General features: G+C 47.4%; 1 protein-coding gene across 2 annotated transcripts in view; it reads right to left on the bottom strand.

Annotated features, from left to right (window-relative positions):
- The window catches only part of LOC138471859 (ficolin-2-like), a 522856-nt gene that overhangs the window by 487121 nt on the left and 21963 nt on the right, over positions 1-13772 (bottom strand). The gene's annotated exons all lie outside the window — the stretch shown is intronic.

Below are 13772 nucleotides of genomic sequence, written 5' to 3'. Positions count from 1 at the left end.
GCGCCCTGTCAGGCTTCAAAATCAATGAAGCCAAATCAATCCTCTTCCCGTTACGTGAACCCACCACCAGCCAAAGAGCAGAATTCGAGCAACTCGGCCTCATCAAAGGGGACACCACTATCCGTTACCTGGACATCAATTTGACAAGAGACATTGCCGATATATACAAGGCCAACTTCCCCCAACTTATCGCCGCTTTCAAAGCAGACCTCGCAAAATGGCAACCCCTCACGATCTCATGGATGGGGCGTCTGAACGCCATCAAGATGGTTAGCCTACCACGCTTCCTATACCCGTTTCAAGTACTTCCCGTCACAGTCCCAGACACATTTTTCAAACAGGTGAAAAGGGCAATAACAGGATTCTTGTGGGAAGGAAAGAAGCCTAGAATACCCTACAAAACCCTCATATTACCAAAGGACCAAGGTGGCGTGGGCCTCCCCGACATTGAACGATATTACCAGGCAGCACAGTTGAGAGTCCTTATCCCCCACCTCAGAGATAGAAAAGATCTACAGTGGGTCCACCTGGACAACGACAACCTGACCCCTGCAACGCTATCTGAATGGCTATGGGTCCCCAGACCGCAACTCACATGAAAACTGCGAAACCACCCTATATTGGGAACCATATGGAATATATGGAAAGAAGGGAAAGGGATGGTGGGAGTGACCACTTGGCCATCCTCCTTGAGCCACCTATGGGCCTCTGGGGTCAGAGAGGAAATTCCAGAACATTCTAGATGCCAAACCTGGTTCGACGCAGGACTTGAAAGGGTTGGACAACTATTGAGAGATGACACATTTATATTAATCACAGACCTGGAGGACCCCCTCCAGTTACCCCCTATTCCGATTTTCCTCTACCTCCGATTGAAGGGAGTCCTATCCAGACGTGAGTGTAAGACCAAGATACAGAGAGAACTCACTCCCTTCGAGAGAATCCTAGATGCAACCTCTACAAACAAAGGCCTGATCGCATGGATGTATAGTGCCCTGATCACCAAAGACCCAAATCCGAACCATCGCCTCAAGGAGAAATGGGAAAAGGACTTCAACAGAGAATTCGACCAACAGGCATGGGACACGATCTGCAAAACTCTGTTCCGAATATACATCGCTGCACGATACAAACTACATGCCATAAAACTACTTCACAGATGGCAGTACGATCCCTACAGGCTATCGAAGATGTATGAGACCAACAGCCCCAAATGCTGGAGACAATGTGGAGCGGAGGCCGACTATTGGCACATGTGGTGGGACTGTCCCAAAGTCCATATATACTGGAGCTGTAGGGTGTCCTGACCCACGTTTAAGCTACCCTGCTACAACATTTGGTGCTGTGGGCTTAGGAAATTCAAGATGGCGGAAAACCCACATGTGCGCCGAAATCCAGGAAAGCTGCGCAGTTGTGCGCACACCAAAATGGTTACCTAACTTGCCACCCACCAGGGTAAAGAAAGGTCTTTGTTAACAAAATCCACTTTTACTGATGTCAAAAAGTTGCTGAAATCGTGACTCATTGGACCACTTTAAAGATTCAACCCTTTTTGTGGGGTTCCACATAACCATCTTACTGTAAGGAGCCCCATCAAAACAATGTTAAGCAAGGATTTACTACCATGTAAGAACCATTCCTGTTTAGAATGCATTAATCCAAGAAAATCCCAAAAATGGGTGCAGTACCAGTACTCACCACTATCCAAAAGCCGGCGTTTTAAAACCCACTGTGTGTTTTTCTGAAGGCAAGCAAAATGCCTATTTCAAACCTTGCAACATGTGCAAAATATTCACTGAACACCAGCAGACATTTGGCAGAATGGAGTTTTGTGTGCCTACAAAATCTGGGAAATGAAGAGCCCAAAAACAATGCTTATAACAAAAATGCTATGGAGTCAGCAGCTTAAGCCTAACTGCAACTGGATTTAAAACCACCAAAATCGAAAATGTTAAATTAAATGAGTGACCTATGTTTGGTGTCACATGCCTTTGTAACTGTTGAAATGTCATAGTTTTGCACTTAGAATCAGCATTCTAGCTGCATGTGTAAAATTACAAGTTATTTTAAAAGCAACAAAAAGTTAGCTGAAGGTCTGGCTTAAGGAACTTGATTTTGCCTAGCAACGGATCCCATCAGGAGTGAAACTTGAGTCACAACTATGTTCCCAGGCCAATGTTCCTTTTGCTGCCCACACTAAGGATATGCCATCTATCTGATAATTGAATTTCCTGTGCTCTGCCAGAGAGTGAACAAAGCCCTCTCCACTCAGGCAAAGGTTTTTATTACAGACGTCGTAAAAAGTGGCTTCCTCCTGGAGAAGCTGGGAGGGGCACTGCCTGTGAGAAGCAAGCTGGCTTGGCAGAAACTGGAAAGACTGGTTTCTGTACCATGTGACCTGAAAAGACACACCCCTGCAGCAAGGATATGGTTTTATAAAAAGGGGGATAATTCATAGTGCGGACATGTGAAAATTTTATAAATGATACCATAATTCTTGTGATTTTTCTGCCCACAGTTTAAGACGTGGTAGGAACCGGTGGTATGTTCAGGGGGGTTTTAGCGGAAAAGTGGATATTACTCTAAATGTGTGCATGTTAAAAATCTGAAACTTCATCAGTTAATGTCCCTACCCCCTGCACACATGTATGTAAAGTTGGGTCCATGTCGGAAATTGAAAAAGCAGTTAAAAAGTCAATTATGTACACTCTTTGAATGCAAGCTCCGAGAATGAGCAGATTTGGACATAGACATGGCTAAATTCAGCCACACCATGTATATGTAATTTCAAACAACTGTGTAACTCTGAAGTATGGATTTTGATCATATATATATTTGGGTGCACAGATGATAGGGAGGTTGTTTCAAGAGATCATAAAATGACATCAATCTGACTCACAGTTCAGTTTGCCAATCAAGCGGAGGAATGGAAGCCTGACCAATGACGAATGAGAGGGGCAAGTCTAGTGATGCAACACACACACCCATTCTCAAGAAACAGATAAAAGCAGAGAGTCAGGACACATAGAGACATTCAATTTCATCTGCCGCTGGAAGCCCTGCCGGAAAAATCCATACTTACCTCCATCAAACTCCAGAAAGCCAAACTAGAGACTTCAATCTATCCAGAGCAGAGACCAGACCAGAGAGAAAGCAGTGCTGTGCCTAGCAGAGACCAGACCAGAGAGAAAGCAGTGCTGTGCCTAGCCGAGACCAGACCAGGCGCTGTGAGCAGAATCCGGAAAGACCTGACCAGACTGAAGATCGTGACCAAGTCGCTTTCCTGTTCAAAATCTCTTGTGAGTACTTAGCAAAACTCAGAACACATCTCTTAGTTTAAATTCATCTAATTCAATCTATTTAACCTAAGTAGAACTGCCTCCTATCTGTCACCTGTCATTTCTAGTAAAATTTGTCATTTTGAAAAAGTGTGCGTTTAAAATTTACAAAACCAAAAACGACCTTTACTAAATTACTCATATCTCCGCAACCGTTTGGGCTAGAGACTTGCAATAACTTTCATTTGGAACCTGAGATCCTAGGCTTCCTAGGACCCCAAAACGGTAGAGATAGTCCTTGCGGTTCCTCTGTAATAGCGCTCGGCGCATCCGCGAATTTTGCCGCGATTTGCAATTTCTTCACATGTAAAAAAACTGCTGCTGCCTGATTTCATTTGCCAGAAATTCGTTTAACCTGTTAACTATCCCTGCATCATTGCTAGTGTGAGCATGGACTAATATTAACTAGATACCACTCACCCTGAACCTCTAAAAGGGAATTAAAAGCGTTTCCAGCATATTTCTCATTCATTGCCAGCACATATCAAAGCAATTTGGGCCGGTGATTTCAAAACTCCTACCTGTTTTCTGTTGTCTAATCTTGCGGGATTGAACTGATTACATTGATTGCATTTCTGAGAACTGTGTGCTTTCCTCCCATTCCCTTGCATTGCATAAAGAGGGGGGGAGTGAATAGCCAGAGAAAAGTGATTACATTGTTTGGTTGAAATCATATTGCGTATTTTCTGTACTGCATTCATTGAATATTGCATCCACCTGAGCCTACATAAAGCATCCTCTACCACATTATACTTTTGTTCCTATTTACCAGTGTGCTACCTTATCCATTTCATGTCAACTCATTAGTGATTAAAGAAGTGTGCTAGTGCCAGATTCTCCGTTGTTAATATTTACCATATCAGATTAAGTGTGATATTCAATTATTAATTTATTAAAAAGTGTGATATATATTTTAATTTATCAAATAAACCTTTTAAACTTGCAAAACAGAATTACTTCTTGGCTCAGTGGGGTCAGGGGGATTCCAAGAGAGGGGTGTTATACAAGGGTAGTCATCCAGAACGCATGAACTGGACCTAAAGATATATCAATAAGGGTTTTCATTCAGTATTCTAGACTAGGCGTTAACTTGGCTGTAGTGCTGAATTGAATCCTCTTACAAAGTGGGGGCTCGAGCCGAGACGTTGGGTTAGATTTACCAGTTGTGCAGCTTAATACAGTGTGCTAACTGACGGGATACATACACCCGGTCGGATCACCACGCTGCATTACGCTGTGAAGCATTCCTCAAAAGGGACACTCCAAGAAAAGTTCTGTTCTGCAAAAATAAAATACTAACTTCTGTAAGTCAGGACAGAGACCAATCTCTAGAATGACGACCTGAGTAGACATGAAAATAGCCAGAGAGCACCTCTTGCATAAGCTATTTGTGAGAGGTGAATGGACCGAACAGGGCCAGGATGTGTGGTTGCAGGCCATCACACAACAGGTCACTGAAACAGGGTCAGATATATATAGAGATCAGGGTCCCTTACATGTGGCCCTGAGTGAACTATATATGGCTCCTAAAGCCAAAGAGGAACACAATAAGATCGCCAGGATAGCAGCATACCTGTACCTATATATGGGAGACATGCAGGATAGATGTGCTGAAAGCCAAAATCTGGCAAATAGGCAACAGATGGCATTACAGAAGGTCCAATCTGATCTGGACTCTTCTGAGCAGAGGCTGCAGAGGAGCCAGGAGTCAGAAAATGACAGCAGACTGTACATTACTAAAATAAAGGAGGATATGGATGTGCTGCAAAAGGAAAAGTCAGAACAGGATACTAGATTTCTGGCCCTGCAGAAGGAGCACCAAGACAGTTTGGACTCCTTACTGCAGAGCCAGAAAAAGCTGGAGCAACAGATCAATTTCAACAGGGCATGCACAGAGCAGGTAGCCACCCTGCAAATCCAACTAGACAGAGAGAAAGAGGAGAGCAATAAACTGATCCTGAAAGACCTGGATACCCAGGCAGAGTTTGATCAGGAGCGCCAGAAAGCTGGTGCCTTCCAAAGGCAAAGGGACGACCTGGCGGCACAAATGCAGGCTCTTAGTCAGGAAAGAGACGCCTTAGGCCAGGAAGTCTGCCATTTAAAAAGGAAAATGGAAGAAAATCACCTGGCCCACCAGGGACTGGGTGACCTCCAAAAAGAAAACCAGAACTTGCTAGAGCACACCAGGAGGGTGGAGGATGCTCTAGCAAGAAAGGAGCAGGCCAATAGGGACACAGCTCAGGAGGTAACCCTCCTGCAGCAAAGACTGGCCCAGTTCTCCAGGACCAACCAGGAAGTACAGAGGGAAAATGAGGCCCTCTGTCAACACAATGATAGGCTCCAACAGCAGGTAGCGATGCAGGAGAGACTGATAGAGTCGAGTAAGGCCTTAACTGAGGAACTGAAGGCACAAATGCAGGCTCTTGCATTGCAACAGGGAGCAGGGGCGGATAGAGATGAGGTTCGCTGGGAAATGGAAACTCCGGAGCATAACCTCAGGAGCCCTAGTACCAGAGGCCCTCATACCTCTCAGTCCCTGGACTCTGCCACCCCCATGTCCCCTGGCGCACATGAGCACAGGGCCACAGGGATGGCAGATTACTATCCAGCCAGAAGCATGGGGCTCATAGGCCAGTACCATCCAGGAATGGAGGGGTGGGCATCCGGGTATGGGCACCCAAGTACAATACAGTTCAGTGGGGAACCCCAGGAGAGTAGGCCCATTAAGGGCATCCTGAAAACCTCTGCCCAGTTAGGTCAGTGGAGGGGGTACCCATCAAATCCTGACAGCAAGGAGGAATCTGAAGACTCCTCTGAACTGCGCAGGACACAGGAGACCAGGTCCCCACATTCTGCCAGCCATTCCCAGGCTCGCAGAATCCGGGAAAACCTGGAAGAACAGACGGGAACCTCTGGGAGCAGTGCCTCTGAGTCCGACGAAGAATGGACAAGGGTTACCCGAACCAAAAAGGCCAATAAGGCAAAAAGGGCCTTGCTCAAGGACCCCTTAAAGCAGATTAAGGCGATCAGGAGCGTCATCACGCCTTACCATAAGAACGCTAAGTATTCTGTTTGGGAGCACTTAGAGTTGTTTGAACAAATGATGGAGACTTTCCATTTGAAGGACAGCCAAAGCTGCATTCTCCCCGGAATACTCCAGTTTCTTTGCGGGGCTGGAGGACCAAAATCATTTAAGATGGTCCACCTATAAGGCGGCCATCCTGAAACATTTTTCTGTTCACAGAAATCCTCAAGAGGCTCGCAAGGCAGCCTACAATTTGCAATGTGGGGAGGATCAGGCCCCACAAGAATTTGTGCAGGAGTTAAAGCGGGCTTTTGCACAGACCACAAGAAGGGTGCGCACGGATAGCCGTGAATTTATAAACACGTTTTTCCATGCCTTGCCCAAATATATCATGACCCAGCTCGTGAGGGATTTTCACGAGAAAAGATCTTTAGACTGGGTCATTGAACAGGCTACCCGCATCTATGAGGTGCAGAAGCCCATAGAAAATAAAAGCAATGCCCAGAAAAACCCCAAAGCCAACAGCACCCCTGCTGCTGCCAAGGTGGCAGAGGTAAAGGTCACCCCCGTTTTGGATTTGGAGATGGGGGGGCCTAAAAACCTACCTGCACCTAATAATGCTAGGCCCAGAAGGTCCTCGGGCCAGTCGCAGACAGGGAGCCAGGGAGGCAGCCCCACAAATGGGGTCCCTCGCTCTCCTGACTATGTAAGTCCTCGCTACAAAGGTAACAGACCCATCCTGGGTTATGTGTGGACTCCTCCAGCCCAAGGGGGGGGATCCAGCCAAGCACCTAACCCAGGGAACTTCCCTCCAAACTTCCCACAGGAGGGCAGAAATTTACCAAACCCTGGGCAGAACTTTTTCCCCAGATATCCACCCGACTTCCAACCCCAAAATCATCCATCCTTCTTTCCTCAATTCCCTGAGCCCAGACCACTGAATCCGGGGGAGGGGAGGCCAAGGGTGGAGGGGTACCAAAATCTTCCCAACCAGGGGTACTACCAGAGGAGGGACAGCTACCCTTCCCGGGATCAACCCAGGGGAGAAAACAGGGCCCCGTATCAGCCTGAGCGGGTTTCCCAGTTAGAGCGCCAGGTTCAAAACATGGCGCGGGATATGGGTCATATACTGAGGGCACAGCAGAACCCTCAGATCAGCATGCCGGCGCAGAACGCACCCAACTCTGGACCTGGTGCTCCAGAACAATGACGGGGGCAGCACCCCGATAAATCTCCGGTTCCCAGGGAGGAGGCACAAAGGGAAGGGGGGTGTAAAGCCTTGGAGGAAGCTTCCTTCCTCACTTGTAAACAGCCCCTGGAAACCCAGGAACCGGAAACAAAATCTCTTGCCCCTTAAAGTCTGCCTCCTAAGGAGCAGAGGGGGGGTAGGAGAAACAAAAGACCCAAACAGACTCAGTTTGAGGAGGAGGTACAGATCTTCCAATTTGAGGGAGAGGGATCCTCAGAGGATCCTGGGAAAAGGATCTTCTCCTTCAGAGAGGGGGGAACTCCTCCCAAAGAAAAATGGGTCCCTAGGGATGCAAATCCAGACTGGGGAGATGTGGAGACTGAGCTACCGCCGCCCACCATCTCATCCCAGAACCAACAGCAAGAAAATCCCCTGGTTCAAACCCATCCTGGCGACTGCCTCCAAAAAGGGGGGGGCGGCCCAGAAACGGAGCCAGGGGAACCCACAATGGCTCTGATCTCCAGTTGCAAAATTTTTCTTTCAGATTCCCAAGACTCTCCACAGAATTCTGCCCAAATCTCCTCGCTAGCGATGTCCAAAACCAGAAAATTAGCCCACCAGTTGTCCAAAAATGTACATTATCTGTGCCCCCTTGAGGAGAAGGAGGGAAGATATTATGCCCCGGTACAAGTACAGGGGCAGGGTACAATCTCAGCACTGGTGGACACTGGATCTCAAGCTACCCTTCTGTCCAGAAGGGCCTTTGACGAACTGAATGCAGGAAGGGGAGAGAATTACCAAATTCCTCTCACCTCTCTTCCTGGACAACTGCAGAACTTTGACGGGAAGGAAATTCCCGTCGAGGGGACGGCAGACTTGGACATTAAGATCGGGCGACATAAGTTGAAACACCCGGTCATAGTTGTGACCCCAGAGGGCACCCCTTGTTTACTAGGGAATGACCTCCTGAGAAGGTTGTCACCCCTAATAGATTGCGTAAACAAGGTCCTCTGGACTCAGACTAGCCGACCCATAAAATTAAAACAGAGTGTCAACCATGTTAGTTTAAACGGCACATGCCACATGGTTGAACAAAAATCTGACCAAGTAGAATTTCACTTCCAGAACAACCAAATTCCAGACGTGACGGTAATAGCAGTAGGACAACAGACTGGTGATGGGGGGTCCTCTCTATTTCTGAAAATCAACCTTCCTTCCAGTCTAAAGTGGTATTCCACGCTGGAAGGAAACACTCTGAAATTCTATACTAATCCACAATCAGAAACCCCCACTCCTATAGTCCAGAAAGATGTGAAATCAGCTCAAAGCCTGGCTGATATTCAGCAAATTGGAGAGCAGTTGTTCATCCCTGTTCAGTTAAATGATGGGAAGGACTCTGTTCTCGCTCGAGTGTGTGTGAACAACGGTAAGAGCTTCATCAGCGAAGCCATGTTCCGCCAACTCCCAAAAGATCCAGCCATTCCCACCTTCAAACTGATAGACAAATGGGAAATGGACCTGGAAGCACCTGACTCCAAACATCTCCTGCCAAGCAGGTGTATGCTCAAAATCTCCATTGGCAACAAGAGCATAGTCCATAATTGTTGGGTCGTGCGAGACGTCACTGCCGCCTTTTACTTAGGCAGTGACATTCTCAATCGCTTTGCCATTAGTTTGGACCTAATAAACTTCAAAGCTTGGTCCCGATTAGCGGATAATCCCATGGGCTTTGATGATCCAGAAAAAGCATTTAGGTCAGCTCAATTGCTACCTTATGCAGTTGAAATTCAGGTCAAAGAGGAAGTCACCATCCCAGAAAGGACCCGACAATTCTCCCTGGAAGTGAAAGTTAAAAGGGGACAAGAGTTGAAAAACCCTGATGCTTACATACATCTAAATGCTTCTCTCCAACAGCAAGGGTTGGGGGTAAACCCGACTCCATTAGTCAACATAGAACATGACCCCATTCTAATAGAGGTGGATAACAGCGACTTAAAGAGTATTACTCTAGCCGCAGGCACCATTATTGGAATGGCGGTTGATGACCGACATTTCTCCATTGATCTTGTAAATGAACTGTTAGGACCCATCCCCAAGGACTGTTTTGACAGTGACAGTGATGACAACGCAACACCAGACAGGATTTTTACCCGGCATGGGGGGAACTTCCTGGTGTACACTTCCTGCCCCTATGGTAAGGAAGATGTGACCTGTGACTTCAGGAGGGATGAGGTGATTTTCCAGGTCCATGAGGGCTGCCTTTCCCACCTGAAGCCTCCGGTCCAAATCAGCACTCTGACCAGGGACTTCTCCACCCAGCTGGAGGAGGCCGCGGAGATAGCCAAACCAGAAGTCTTTCCAGGCTTCAGGCAGATGGTGGAAGAGAGAGTCAACCTAGCTGATGCCTGTGTGACTCTGGAACAAAAGCAAAAGTTGAAACAAGTTTTCTTGGATTTCCAAGATCTCTTTGCGGTAGACTCATATGACTGTGGTCGCACCGACATCCACACCACAACAATCCCCACGGACCCTGGCATGACTCCAGTGTTTGTGAAGCAATATCGCTTGCCTCTCGCATCAATGGAGTCCCTTACTGAAATAATTAAGAACCTTGAGTCCCGGGGAATAATCCGTCCAGTCCACAGCACCTTCAATAATCCGGTGCTGGGAATATTGAAGCCAAACGGCCAGTGGAGACTCTGCGCTGACCTCAGGGAGCTCAACAAACGGGTCCACACTTCCCGATGGCCTCTTCCCTACATTGACCAAGGGCTGGCCCAGATTCAGGGGTCACAGGTATTCACTGCAATAGACCTGACCAATGGATACTGGACCGTGCCTGTCAGTAGGGAGGACCAATACAAGCTGGCTTTTACCTTTGGGGGCCAGCAGTACACATGGACCCGGACTCCCTTCGGATACCTTAACTCCGGTAATGAGTTCAATATTTTCCTACATAAGGCCATGCCCGACCTGGGTACGAGGGGTAACCTGGCTTATGTAGATGATGTCCTCATCAAAAGTTCATCTGTGGAGGAACACATAGCAGAGATCCGTTATGTTCTGACACAGTTGAGGGCCGCCGGAGCAAAACTTTCCTTTCAGAAAGCACAGTGGTGTAGAACCCGTGTTAATTTCTTGGGGCATGAGATTACTCCTCAGGGTCTCTGTCCCCAGGAAAAGAAAGTGGAAGCACTTCAGAAACTGAAAGACCCCACAACTCTGCGGGAACTAAGGAGCCTCCTTGGACTGACTAATTACAGCAGAAAGTTCATTGAGGGCTACGCAGAGATCACCAGACCCCTGATTCATCTCCTGAAGGGGGGGGTCAAGTGGGAATGGGGTCCAGAACAAGCCGAGGCAGTAAAACAACTCAAAAGAAGCCTCTCACAAGCGCCTTGCCTAGCTTACCCTGTCAGAAACAAGGAGTTCTTCCTGGAGACGGGGTTCTCTAATACGTGCTTGACGGCAGTATTATATCAAAAGCATGACAAGGTCAATAAAGTAATCTCCTATGCGAGCAAAACTTTATCCTCTGTGGAGGAAAAATTCAACGATTGTGAGAAGGCACTCCTGGCAACGGTGTGGGCATTGAAGAATTACCGCCCGTTTATCCAGGGGGAACACATCATAGTGGAGACTCCACACCAGCCTCTGCAATATCTCCAAAGTGACAGAATCCGGGCCGGAAATGTGAGTAATTCCCGAATTACTTCCTGGATTCTGTCAATGCAAGGCTTTCCTGTGGAGGTCAGATATGGCCAAAACAAGAAGAGTCCCCTCGCGCAAGGTCTGGCTGACTTGCATGATTGTGCCAGAGAAAACTGTCTCGAGGACGAAAGTCTAAAAATAAAGGACAACATGGAGGCATACCTTAATTCCCCCCACAAAGTCTTTGAAGAAGACAAGTGTGAGGGAATGCCCACTGTGTATGTGGATGGATGCTCTTACCATGTCGACAACAACGGGGAGAAAGAACTGGTGGCCGGCGTAGGGAATGCATGGGTGAATGAGTCCCCAGAACCCTCCGCTGGATACAAAATTGGTCCCCGAAGTAGTCAGGTGGCAGAATTGATGGCTGTGCATCAGGCCATCCTCACTGCTGTCCAGCATCAACTCCACGAACTGGTCATAATCACAGATTCGGATTATGTACGGAACGGGTTCGTGGAGCACCTGGTTAATTGGAAGACCAGAGGCATGGTATGTGCTAACAACAAACCCTTGAAACATGGGAAGTTGATCCAAAACATTGATGATCTGGTCACCTCGAATGGGATGACCATCTATTGGAAGAAGATCAAGGGTCATTCCAAAGTAGAGGGACCAGACAAAACTGGAAATGACTTAGCTGATCAGCTGGCCAAAACCGGGGCCATCCAAGGGGATCTAATTGAGATTGAGTCCCTGTTGGGGGAAATCCAGGTCACTGCCATCACTAGGTCCCAGACAAATGCTCACAACGACCTCTCAATTGCACAATGGAGTAAGGAGACCCCTGATGCTGATTTGATTACTGCTCAGAAGGGGGATCCAATAATTGGTAAATTTTACCAGCACCTTGAGGACCCTGAGAACTTTCCCCTGACGGATACCGATTACATTGGGAAAGAGGACCTAAGAGTGTTGATGAAATGTCCCAAAATGTTCCGGATCCAAGACGGTTTGTTGGTAAGGAAATCCAAAGCTGGCCACGATCAGTGGGTGGTTCCTACCTCATTCCGAATCCTGATGTTAAGTCACGCCCATGATGCGGCCACTGCCGGTCATAGGGGGTTTCACACAACATTGGAAATCTTAAGAGAGGTTGCATACTGGCCACACATGGGGCAGGACCTCGACCAGTACCTGAAGGGTTGCCTTGTGTGTGCACAATTTCAGCCATCATCCCTCACACACCGGGCGCCTTTACAAAAGAGGGGAATGACACTGCCATGGTCAGATTTACAAATCGACTTTGTAGGCCCTGTGATTCGCTCGGCTAGGGGGAATAAGTACATGTTGACCGTGACATGCTTGTTTACCAAGTGGGTGGAATGTCTCCCAGCCCCAAACTGCAAGGCAGAAACTGCAGCTGCCTTGATGATTAACCACATCTTTTCCCGTTTTGGTCTACCTCAAAGGATTGAGTCAGACAGAGGTAGCCACTTCACCAGTGAAGTAATGACAAAGATGTGGGAGATACTGGGGGTCAAGAGAAAGCTGCATATTGCTTATAGACCAGCTTCTTCTGGGGCAGTAGAGAGATATAACCGGACAATTGTGAGCATATTAAAGAAGTTTGTGGCAGATTCTGGGCCAAGTTGGGATATCCGATTACCTCTGGTCCTAATGGCCATCAGATCTACCCCTTCATCTGCAACCAAAATGTCACCATTTGAGTTGATGACTGGGCGCAAGATGGTGCTTCCGCAGCATTTGCTCTACAGGACCCAAGAGCAGACACTGATAAATGCCTCCACTACTCATGAGTATGTAGAGAATCTAAGGAAACACCTCCAACATGCTTTTGCTTATGCTCAGCGGAATCTAGAAAGATCGACTGATAGCATGAAGACCCATTATGACCTGAAAACTTCCAGGAAGGAATATCAGGTGGGAGACCGGGTCTATCTATACAACTTCCAAAGGAACCAGGCCAAGCAGCGCAAATTTTTGCCTACATGGAAGGGACCCTTTGAGATTGTCGATAAGATCTCCCCTGTGGCCTACAAGATCCGCATCCCCAAAGGTGGTTCGGCAGAGGGGGAAGACAAGTGGGTCCACATAAACCAGTTGAAATGTTGCCATCCCAGGCACACTCTGCAACAACTGGAGGAATCCTCTGGAATCCTAGCGGGTACTGTATCAGACTAATTCAGTTCCAATCATAAAACCTACCACATCTAGTCTCTAAAATATTGTGATTTACATGAAACTGTCTCTAGTGATGCTGTTTTTTTTTTTTTTTCAAAATAAGAATGTAATATTTCGTTACGATGAAATGCATATGCTGCCCCACTATCTCAACAGTGGTGGAAAAAAAAATCGTCTATGAGTAGATATTGCCGCTCTTCCTTTATCATCCTAGGAGAGATGAAACCATGAAGGATGACCAAGAAGGACGATCCGGAGACCGGGAGCAAAGACACAACGGGCCCGGGGTACCGCCCAATCTTCCCATCAGGACCGGCGAGGAGAACTGATCGATCTGACCGGATGGAGAAGAAGATGCTGAACT

Source organism: Ambystoma mexicanum, chromosome 8 (genome assembly GCF_040938575.1).
Source record: "Ambystoma mexicanum isolate Mex_15411 chromosome 8, UKY_AmexF1_1, whole genome shotgun sequence".
NCBI classification, from domain to species: Eukaryota; Metazoa; Chordata; class Amphibia; order Caudata; family Ambystomatidae; genus Ambystoma; species Ambystoma mexicanum.
This window is presented reverse-complemented; position numbering and strand designations above follow the sequence as displayed.